A 10,742-nucleotide genomic window follows, 5' to 3' on the forward strand; every position below is an offset into this window, starting at 1 on the left:
AATTTACATTACGCCCAGAGAGTGATGCTGCACACCCCTCCTGGTGGCCCTGGACAGCAGATTGCTATGCTGTGGTTCCCCAGCCTGCTGCACGTTTGTTTCAAGATCGTTCAAAGCACTGCGGTTCCCCCCCCCCCCCAGAAAAAGCGGCTTGTGATCTGAAAGACTAAAAAACAAATGAGAACTGGCAACAAAAAAAAATAGCAATCAGAGACGTTGCCTTTAGAATGTGCACGCCTCAGAGAGAACAAGGCCAGCTCTTGAACACGGAGAGCAGTTCTGAGACGGAGGGAAGGCTGTGTAATGAAAGCAGTCCTCATTAGCCTTGATCAGGCAGGCTTCACACAGAAACGCTGGCAGCTCCCTCACAGCAGAAGCTGAAGTCGCCACTCTCCTTTCCCATAATTACTTGAGCTCTTACTGCGGGGACTGTCGTGTCATCAAAGGCTTGTCAGGGGCTGGGAGATACCGGGACGTGTTCTTTTCACCCCGTCGTCAGAGACACACCAGCGTCTGCAGAAATCAGCTGGCAGCACAGAGCATGGGACCTCCGGGGGGACCACATCCTGACCTGCCACACCCAGGCCCATGTGCCGATCTGTGCAGCTGCGATCGCGAGAAGCCGGGGGGGGGGCGTCACACTTTGTCCTGAGGGTCACTGGGGTTAAATATGTCAACCGTCATCGGGGGCAGTAGCCCCAGATAATTCAAGCCTCTGTTCCACTGCTGGAGTTCAGGCCACTGAGGGAGAGTGTTCTCTGGAAACGGCTGTTTTCAGCACGAATGAAACTCATCTCATACCTCATCATAGACTGAGCGGGGGCTCCCTGTGTCTCCACACAGGAGAGACACTGGGAAGCAAGGAGAAGAGGGGGCACGTCTCGCCAGGATGCGTCCCTGCTGACATTACTGTCGCCCGCGGAGGAGACACAGCTGGTGTCGGGTTTGTGCCGCCCTGTACCTCCCGTTTGTGATTTCAGGGTCCCTCTCCGCTGCTCCCCTCTGTCCGTGGGAAATGGGCGCCTGCGCTGAGCCTGTTTACCATACATACCGCCCCTGGGGGCGACACTGTGCTTCGCTGCTCTCCAGTCACATCTGCACCTGTGTGATAAGGGTAAACTAAAAATAGCCCATCTCTCTGGCTCTCCATCCGCCTCTCTTTTCCCTCTCTGCGCTTCTGAACTGATTTCTAACTTGTCTCTATTGTCTGTCTCGGCCTGCCTCCTTCTTCTTTTCCGCTGTCTGTCTCTCTCCGCCTCCTTGTCCTTCCTGCCTCTGTCCATCTGTTCCTTCCCTCCTGTCCTCCCTCTGCCTCCTTCCCCTGTCTGTCTCTCTCTGCCTCTCCCCCTCTGCCTCCTTCCCCTGTCTGTCTCTCTCTGCCTCTCCCCCCTCTCCCTCTGTCTCTCCCCCTCTGCCTCCTTCCTCTGTCTGCCTCTCTCTGCCTCCTTCCCCTCTACGTCTCTACCTGCCTCTCCCCCTCTGCCTCCTTCCCCTCTACGTCTCTACCTGCCTCTCCTCCTCTACCTCCTTCCCCTGTCTGCCTCTCCCCCCTCTCCCTCCTCTGCCTCTTCTCGCTGGAACGCTGGCAATGAGCGAATGGGGCAGCTCGCCCTCCCACCTCCAATCACAAGGCCTCTGCTTCTGTCTCTTTTGGCTTCAGTCTCTCCCCCTCTTTCTCCCACTTGTATTAGCCCATGTCTGGGGTCTCTCCGTCTCCACTCCCCCTCTCTCCCCTCTCCCTCTCTCCCTCTCTCCTGCGCATTGTTAGATCTGCTCAAGCAGTAAATTACCTGTCAAGGTAGGCTCATCACAGAGAGAGCAAGAGAGAGGCAAGGGGGAATGGAGAGAGAGAGCCAGAGATCAATACAGGAGTATGTGTGGGCTACAGACACTTGTTAAGCTGTATGTACTGTATAGACAGTGAGACTGACATCTCTGTGGACGCAGAGCAAGACAGTGGCCAATCAATCTGATCCAAGCGAGTGTCCATCCTCTCCTCACACGCAGATTGAACATTCAACCTGCACACACTCTCAGGCTGAGCGTATTTCAGCAATAAACATTTCCTTCTGCTGTAGACTGAGACACAGACAGAGTGAACGTTGTCTGTGTAGGTCCGCATAAAAGGAGACAGGATTTTCTGTGCAAACACAGGAAGATGAAAGATTTTCTGCAAGGGCACAGGAATGCGCAAAAAGATGTCGGCATCTCGGTTTTCTGTGTCAGATCATGCGGGTATACACACCTCGTTGTCTCTGTCGTAGCCTTCTGGGAAGCAGATAAGGAGAACAGCAGAGTGAATACTGGGTAATTAAAAAAAAGAGCAAAATTGGAGAAACATCTAACGCTCATAAGGCACACACAGTGAGACGCTCAAATTGTGCTGCACTGGCTTACAAATTGTGTGAGTGCCTGAACCTGGTTGAGTGATGCTCCTTTGCTCCACACCGCTGCAGAAGGTGCAGACTCGACTGCCAAGTCAACACAGCCTCAGGGTGGGTTCACACTTGACAATTATTGCCATCAAGAACTGCTGACAGGCAGACTGCAGCTGAGCTCCCCTAGAGTACCAGCACAGCTCAAGACCCGTTCGACACTGAGCTAGGCTGATCGCTCGCCGGTAGGCTCGTGATATTTATTCCGGACACACTGTCGGTATTACTGAATTGGGTTGAACATGTTTGGAAACTACATGGGCCTTTGCTGAAGACTGAGAACGGCAGAGCTCTCCCCACTTTACCCAAAGGGTGGTGGGAGTGTGGAACAAGCTGCCCAGCCATGTGGTTGAACCCAATACCCTGGCTTCTTTCAAGAAAAAACCTGGATGAGACCCAGAGAATCAATTAGCTTCAAACTACCACACGGGATTGATAGACCAAGGGGGCCTCCTCTCACTTGAAACTTGTTCCACGTGTTTTTATATCTGTGGAGAAACCAATGTATGGGAGACCACCCATACGAACCTGGGGGGAACATGCAAACTCCACACAGAAAGGTGGACCTGCTTACAATCAAACCTAGAACACAGGGCTGGGAGGAAGTTGTATGGTACTGACAAGCACTGATTGGCTAAAGGTTTCTAACCTCCTCTTTCCATTCAATAAAACAGCGTCCCTTTAACACAAACCCATAGCTAGTTCTGAAAGTTATCTTAGTTCACTTGTACAAACATCAGACACTGCGTCTGGTCCAGGCTGGAGCTGAAAACAGTCAGCCCATGCCAATTCCATGCGTGCCAGCGGGCAGCGGCACAATCCGTCTTTCAAATCCGCCCACTTCACACCCAGACACACTGAGGTCCCCTGCTGGAAAGAGCAAGTCCTGCCCTCGTCTTGCCAGATCACATCCAGGGATGTTGTCAAAGAAAGGGCCTGCGTGTGATCAGAACAGAGCTTTGCAAAAGCAGCGGAGCGTCTTATCTTAAGGCAGGGCTCCACGGGTCAGCTTCTCATGAAAGACTGCAGTCCAGCAGGTCTCCTTGCATCATCATCTGTGCAAGAAGCAGGAAGAGGATTAAAATAGCCCAATTAGGGCTTGATGGGATCAAGGGGGTCAAAACTCCTGCAGATCCTGAATCAAGGAGACCTTTCTAGGCATTATTTATTCATTACCAAACTGTGCCGAGATCTACTGTACATCCAACACATCATGGGCAATTCAGGCGACTTCTCACTGTTTTGTACGATCAGCTGGTTCCGGGATCTTACAGAACTGTTCTTCGTGTCCTTAGATGCTGTCTGGGGAGGTTCTGCTTTTCCGTTTCGGGACAGTTCTTCCCCTGGCCTCTGCCGCGCGCTCCGAGATCTCGGATTTGATGAGACTGCAGTGCCAGGGGACGACAGTAGGTGCCAATTTAGAGTGTGATCAGCGAGGACAAGGGCATTGCCCTGCCACATGGGGAATGCTGGGAGCCTCTGAGCACCGGGGCCCTTTTCAAAGACGCGTAAATAGTGGAATTTGCATGTCTCTGCTGTTTCTGGCCATTTCCCAGTCTGTCTGCGCTGTCCTCGCCCGGGGGTGCCCCTGCTCCTGAGTCACGTACCCCCAGGGCTTGCCCTCGGTCGGCTGGGCCCGGGCAGGTGCGAGGCTGGGCCCACCTCTGGGTGGTACCCAGTTTCGCAGCAGAGAGCTCAGCGGGAACGAGGACAGGGAGGCAGACTCTGGGGCCACCAGCATGGGGGCTCAGAAGCCCCGTTGCGAGCTGTAGGCTCTAGGGGATAACTCAGGGACACTACAGGACGGAGAAACCGCTTGGCACTCATCTACGAAGGCGGAGGCAGCGGGAGTGAAAAGCCAGGATGATATAAAGTCATCAGTTATTAATGCATTCCAATCATCTCCAGCTTCAACATCTGCCATGCTAATTGTGCACTTTCGCTGCAGATCGGCATCTAACCCACCTGCTTTTCACGGTGCTGTACTCAGTTTGACTAAGACGATGACTCACTCTGCCACTGCTCCCTGATTGCTCGGGTGTTGTGGTGTACCGCCGTGCGTACTGAAGGGCTTACGCTGAATTCCAGACTCCTGCACGGTGAAGGGCACTTCAGGAGCACGGTCTAGTGTTCTAGCTAGTGCTAAAAGCATAGAAACATCTCACAGGGAAGAAATGAAACACGTCAGGCAGGCTAACGGGGCGAAATCTAGCGGAGAACGGAGAAGGGGTGGAGGCAGAGAGAGATGGGGGTACAGTGAAGGACAGACCTGCAGGGATGGCTGGGGAAAAACAGGGCGAGAGTGCTACAGGAATTTAAAAAAAAAGGAAAATGACAAAAGATGGGATTGAGGGGGATGGGACAGGAGCAGGTTCGAACAAGGAGAGAGAAAACGACAGACAGCAGGAGAGGAGCAGAGACCCAGAGGGAGGCATGTGGACGAGACAGGACACAGGTGGAAGAGAGAGAGGGAGGGAGAGAGAGAGAGAAAGGACACACACACAAACACAGCATAAACTGGAATGCTACAGAATCCTAAATAGACAATACACACTAGCCAAACATTTAACCAAGACAAATAACAGCAAACACAAACCAACCCTGACGAAGTACAGGCTCAGTGACCACAGCCTGGCCAGAGAAACTGGGGACACAGGCTGACCTGGCTGACCAGAGAGGACAGGCCCAGTGACCACAGCCTGGCCAGAGAAACTGGGGACACAGGCTGACCTGGCTGCCCAGAGAGGACAGGCTCAGTGACCACAGCCTGGCCAGAGAAACTGGCCGACACAGGCAGACCTGGCTGCTCAGAGAAGACAGGGGAGAAAAAGAGACAGAGGTGCACTTCCTACTGCACTGTGACGAATATCCTGGGATTAGAGAAACATTCTTCCCCAAATTTACACAGCTAATCCCATAACTCCCACACCTGCCAGAATCACAACAACTCCCAATCCTACTGGGAGAGGGGGGAGGGAACTCAGTTGAACTGGCAGCACAGTGTGTGATCTCCTGTCACTGCCTGAGGAACAGTGAGTCTGTCTCTCAGCAATGCTCCATATGTCTGTATGTAAATATTTTATGATGTGTCTTTATTTTAAATGTCTGTACATTTTTGTTCTATGTTAATTGTATTTGCTTTGCTTTGCTTTGGCAACACTGATTGTACTCATGGGTCCTGCCAATAAAGCACCTTGAACTGAAAGGAATTGAAAGTGGAGAGGGACAGAAGGGGAGGATTTAGAGACAGAGCGGAGCTGGAGTCTGAGTGAGATCGGGCCAAAGGAGACGAAGAGAGGGAGGTAAGGGAGGAGAGGGAGACAGGAGCTTGGAGGAAACGAGAGGGAAGAGAGGAGATGGAGAAGCAGATGCGCAGTACAGAGGGGAGGTGGGTGAATTAACAGGGCTGTAAAACACTACAGCTGTCACCTATAGGTGGGCCAACTGCGGCAGTTTTTATAGGAAGCTGTAAATCAGTGAGCTAAGACCTGCGGAACGCTAAAGGATTCATTACGAACAGGCGCTGTGTTTACTGCACCTCTCTCAGGGCTGATAAGGAGTACAGTACGGACAGCTTTCCCATCACAGATTCGTAAAATCTCACGACCACACAGAGCAGTCCTGTAGTCCTGTTTCTGTGGGGACTTCCCACGGACTCTCAAGCCATTTATTAACGACATGCTGCCCTGAATTGAAACTCCGCATGGTGCGAAAATCAGTGTGGGCATCACAAACCGTTTTTACGACGGACCCCATTCGGGGGAACTACCTCAAGCTTGTGCCGAGGTTGAGAGAAATACAAGCCCACACATGAGAGCACACGTGTACGCACGAGCAGGTGCGTGTACAAGCACACGGACACACACCTGCACTCACAGGCGTGCACGTAGGAGCACACAAGATGACACACACAGACACAAACATGCATGCAGGAGCGCACAAGAGCACAGACGGACACACACACACATGCAGGAGCACACACAGACACACACACGCATGCAGGAGCACACAAAAGCACACACAGACACACACACACACACACACCTAGTCAGTTAGAGTCAGTCCGATTTGGAAATTCCCTTGACTGTGAACCCAGTTCACCGCAGACCTGACAGAACAACAGCTGTTTACACCAGAGACAGCAGACGGGACGAGCACATGGACGACACAAACAGAGCTGGGGGCAGAGAGAGAAAAGACAGACAGAGAGACAGACAGACCGACCCAGGGGAGAAGGGCAGGTGGAGAGAAAGAGCAGAAGAGGGTGAAAGAGGCAGTAGTGGAAAACAAAGTAGGAGGGACGAGGAGCAAGGAAAGAAGGAAAGAGAAGAAACAGCAGTGGAGACTAAAAGACAGAACAGGAGACAAATGGAGACCAAGGAGAATGAGAGAGAGAGAATAGTGGTTCTTTGCCAGCAATGCTAGTCTTTATGGGAGTGGAGCAGTAAAAAAAAATAGACTGAAACACCCGGATCTAATTGTCAAGACGTTAGGGTTGGCCATGTGTTTTCTCCAGGCCAGCGGGTGTGTTTTCAAGGGTGTGTGCAAGTCAGGATGAGCACAGCTGGCTCTCGTGCACCTGTCACTGTGGGGTGTCCGTCCGCCTCGAAGCGAGCTTGCGATTTAGGGGGGACTGTAATTCTGCAACACCCATCAAGCACTCCAGCGTGTGCCACAGTAAAACACACCTCCACATCCCTCTCCGCCCGGCGACGTACTGCGGGTCAATCCCCTTAGAGGAGTAAAGTCCGTCTCCTCCAGATCCCTCAAGAAGTCCACCCTGAAGGCGCAGCACGAGGAGTCACAGCTGACTCGCACGATCAGACAGGAGGCAGCCAAGTCACGCAATATCACGTCAACGAGACAAAGACACGTCATCGGCGCCCAGTCTAGCACAGCTCGAAACTGTGACTGGCGTTTCCATTGACTTACGTTGCTGGTTCATTTCTCTCTCTCTCTCTCATAACCCGAGCAAGGTGCAATTAAAATGAATTCACAGGTTATGACAATAGAAATTCAGTCACATCTGTGTGGGTATGTATGCACTGCGCCACACTACTGGGAGATACTTACAGTATTGCTGACTGCAGCTGAGCCAGCATGGCGCAGTGGTAAGCATTGGAGTCTCGCAGTGCTGGGGCCCTGGGTTCAATTCCTGGGGTACTGTCTGTGTGTTTGCTGTTATATACAGTATATAATATTGTTAAGTTTTTTTTGTATTTACTCTTTTCCCTTTGGGTATCTCTTCCACATCTCTGGTTTCCCTTTTGTCTACTCCTTTATTCATGTTTTTATGGATTCACACAGTTTTTTTAGGTCCCAAGTCTGTCTTGCCATGATGATTGGTGACATTTTGTCATTGTTGTATGTGTAACCATGTAATACTCTTTTATCCCCTAAAAAAAAAAAGAAATTGAACGTAAGAATTTTGCTTTTAGAGTCTCCAGTCTCAGTACTGACCAGGCTCAGGCTTGGTTTGATACAGGGATGTGATGAGACCAGGCTACTTACAGTAGAGTCGTCCAACAGCTAAGTGTGAGGTCACCTTTGTCCCTGTACTGTCGGTTAACTCGACAGTACTTGCGCTGTCAATAAGGTCTCAAGGTTATGCTATTACATTCCAAGTGAAACGCACTCCTGATTATGTCGGTGTTGATGAATTTTCTAACCTCCAACCGATGAGGCTGGGGTTCCCGATCACGGGTGAAATTCGGAGCGAGTTCGGCAGGAGAGGTAAACGTTTGGATGACAGTCGTACTTAAGCCACTGCAGATAAAGAAAACGGTCACGGAGCGCAGCCCGGGGAGAAAAGACCTCTTGGACTATTGTGTAGAGATTCAAAAGGCGCGATGCAAGTCTGAAGCAGCTTTTCCACGGAAGCTTCTCGCGTCGGGTATTAGCTGAATCGGAGACCTGTCGGGGGGAATGGGTCAGCCTTGTTTTCTTCAGTGGAATCAGAAAAGATTGGAGGACGACTGCCTAGTCATGTCTCTCCCTTAGCAACCTTAATCGCGGTTTATTGACAAGCGTGGCTAGAACCACCGTACAGCGCTAGTTATGTGCCTCCCGGTGTCGCGAACAATTCAGTCCCCCCGGCGACCATAATGAACCGAAATTTACTTCCAACTATACAGCCGAGAGTAACACTCCTAGCAGGAGGCGGCTGGTGCTGGCTGGCATCTCGACTTCGTGCCTAAAAGGGAGAAAATTCAATTTTCCAGGAACGTAAGGGGGAGGAGATGGGTAGAGTATAGTATTTACTGTCTTCCTCACCTGAAGAAACAGGGAGCGCACGCTGGCGGCTGGTTTTCTCATTCTTGTTAAAAAAAAACCATAATAAAATCGTCCATGTTTCGTTCTCTCCTGAACTCCTGTTTTGGGGGGTGTCCTGTGAGCCGGGGATTAGGTGGACACCCTGGGGGGGGGACTGTTTTCGTCGATGGGAAAGAACTAATTTAACTAATTAACCACGTGTTCATTAGGTGGATAGCGCGCCCGCCCTAGCACGTAGTAAAATAAAGCAACCCCGCCTCCCGCAGACGGGAAAAAATGTCCGACGGACTTCTGATACCTGTTTAACAGATGCATCGTCTGACTGACGTGCTGAGTGATTCACCCATTCCCAGACTGACCGACAGCAATCTCTTGTTCGTTCGTAATACATTTCTCGGCGCACAAGACTCCGCATGCGTATATTTTTTCTTCTTCTTAACTTTCAGATTCACCTAAAAAGCTGAACTTTTAGGCTGTTTCAGGATAACACGTAGCAGAGTAAGCCGTCAGAGGCGAATCACACCTCGGTCTACGCCGACAGGCGACATGGCGCAGACGGCACTGCGAGCGGATGAGAGCTGCGCCCCGGCTCCGCTGCGGCCGACACAAGACCAAAGAGAGAGGAAACTAGCGCTCGGCTGAAGACATCACTGGAGGCGAAAACCGACACCGCGGCAGTCTCACAACACATTTGTTACAAAGGTGTGAAGCGCCTTTGTAACATCACAACCGTTTAGACCCTGAGCGAATAAACACGAGGACCGCTGGGACGTCCGACCATGGGAAAGTGTTAGCGACTTGATGGGGCCCTGATTTCTCGGCAACACAACCAGCACATTTCTTAGCAGTTCAAAACCCTTCCTTCTTCCACTTATGTTTTTTAAGCTGGTCTCAGTGGGATTGACGGTCTACCCCCCCTCTCTGTCTTCGGTGACTCAGCTCAAAGCAGAGATGAAGGCTTTTAAATTACAGTTGCAGTATTAGCCAAATGAATAATCCATAACACGGCCTCTCGGCGGGATTTCCGAGCGACCCTGCTCGTGGTGCGACAGCAGGGACTTTTACTGCGGGAAATAACCATAGAGCACTTCTGAGAGGGAGCAGGATAGCTCTTTGAACGGGTTTTTCTAACCCGGGCGAGAATTCTCTCTGTTCCAGCCTTTCTTTATGGAAAGGGTTCGTGCTTACTTGATCAGTATTCCGGTGTTCTTTAGCCACTCATTGAGTGATTAAGGACTGTCCGGGGAACACAGAGGACAGGGGCTCTCCCAAGTTCAAGATCTGTGCTTCTCCTGAGCAGGGAAACGAGTCCCCTCCCCAGCCTCACTCCTGAATGAAGAGAAGATGCTTTTAGGAAACACAAACGCACGATCATTGCAACCAATGAGGACTCCCTGATGTCTTCATTTGTTTCCTCAGATGTTAAGACTGTTGTGTTAAAATGGGGAAAAAAACACAAACAAACAACACTTTAAGTTTAAAATAGGGCTATATTTGTGTTGTTTCCTTGTTTGCCATCATGGGAGAGAAATAGCACCCCTGCCACTGTTTAAAGGTTTGCGAAGACGTTTGATTAAAAACTAGAGAGTTTAAATGGATTTGTTGATTAGAAAAGGTAAGAAAGATTCATTACTTTGGAGGCATGTGTCGAGAGTTTTTGAAAACCAAGATATGGTCACCCTGACATAGGAGAGTTGAACATTTGAACTCTGCGCCTCAGCGGCCTGGTCTTTTGTGGAATACGGAGATTTTCGCGCGGACATGCGGCCATTTCCGCCCACGCGCGTGAAATGTTCATGTTTCAGAGCTTAGCTGGACAGCGCTGGGTGTTTCTCGGAAACGCGCTGCGGGTGTTGGCGGTAGAATCATATTCCCGGGGACCTGAGGTGTATGTAACAAACAGGACAGCAGCAATAGGCCAAAATATGCCCAGTAAATGTACCAACCAGTGGCCTTTGAGTGGATGCGTTATTTATCTTATTTTGTTGAATGAGCGGTAATTCTGTAGGGTTGTTTCTAAAAGTATCAGCCTGC

At 50.8% G+C, this 10,742-nt stretch overlaps 1 long non-coding RNA gene across 2 annotated transcripts; it reads right to left on the reverse strand.

Annotated features, from left to right (window-relative positions):
* Positions 1–31: 31 nt before the first annotated feature.
* Positions 32–9,505, reverse strand: LOC148648703 (uncharacterized). 2 transcript variants are annotated; one of them, XR_015926446.1, is made up of 4 exons: positions 8,709–9,505; positions 3,708–7,831; positions 2,246–3,490; positions 32–1,101 (listed from the first exon to the last, which is right to left on the reverse strand). It is a non-coding gene; the product is annotated as an uncharacterized LOC148648703 (long non-coding RNA). The 2 variants fall into 2 exon arrangements; XR_015926445.1 differs by having other exon boundaries at positions 2,246–7,831.
* Between the last annotated feature and the right edge of the window lie 1,237 nt (positions 9,506–10,742).

The sequence above is a fragment of the Lepisosteus platostomus genome, chromosome 14 (genome assembly GCF_059453375.1).
Source record: "Lepisosteus platostomus isolate fLepPlt1 chromosome 14, fLepPlt1.hap1, whole genome shotgun sequence".
NCBI lineage: Eukaryota > Metazoa > Chordata > Actinopteri > Semionotiformes > Lepisosteidae > Lepisosteus > Lepisosteus platostomus.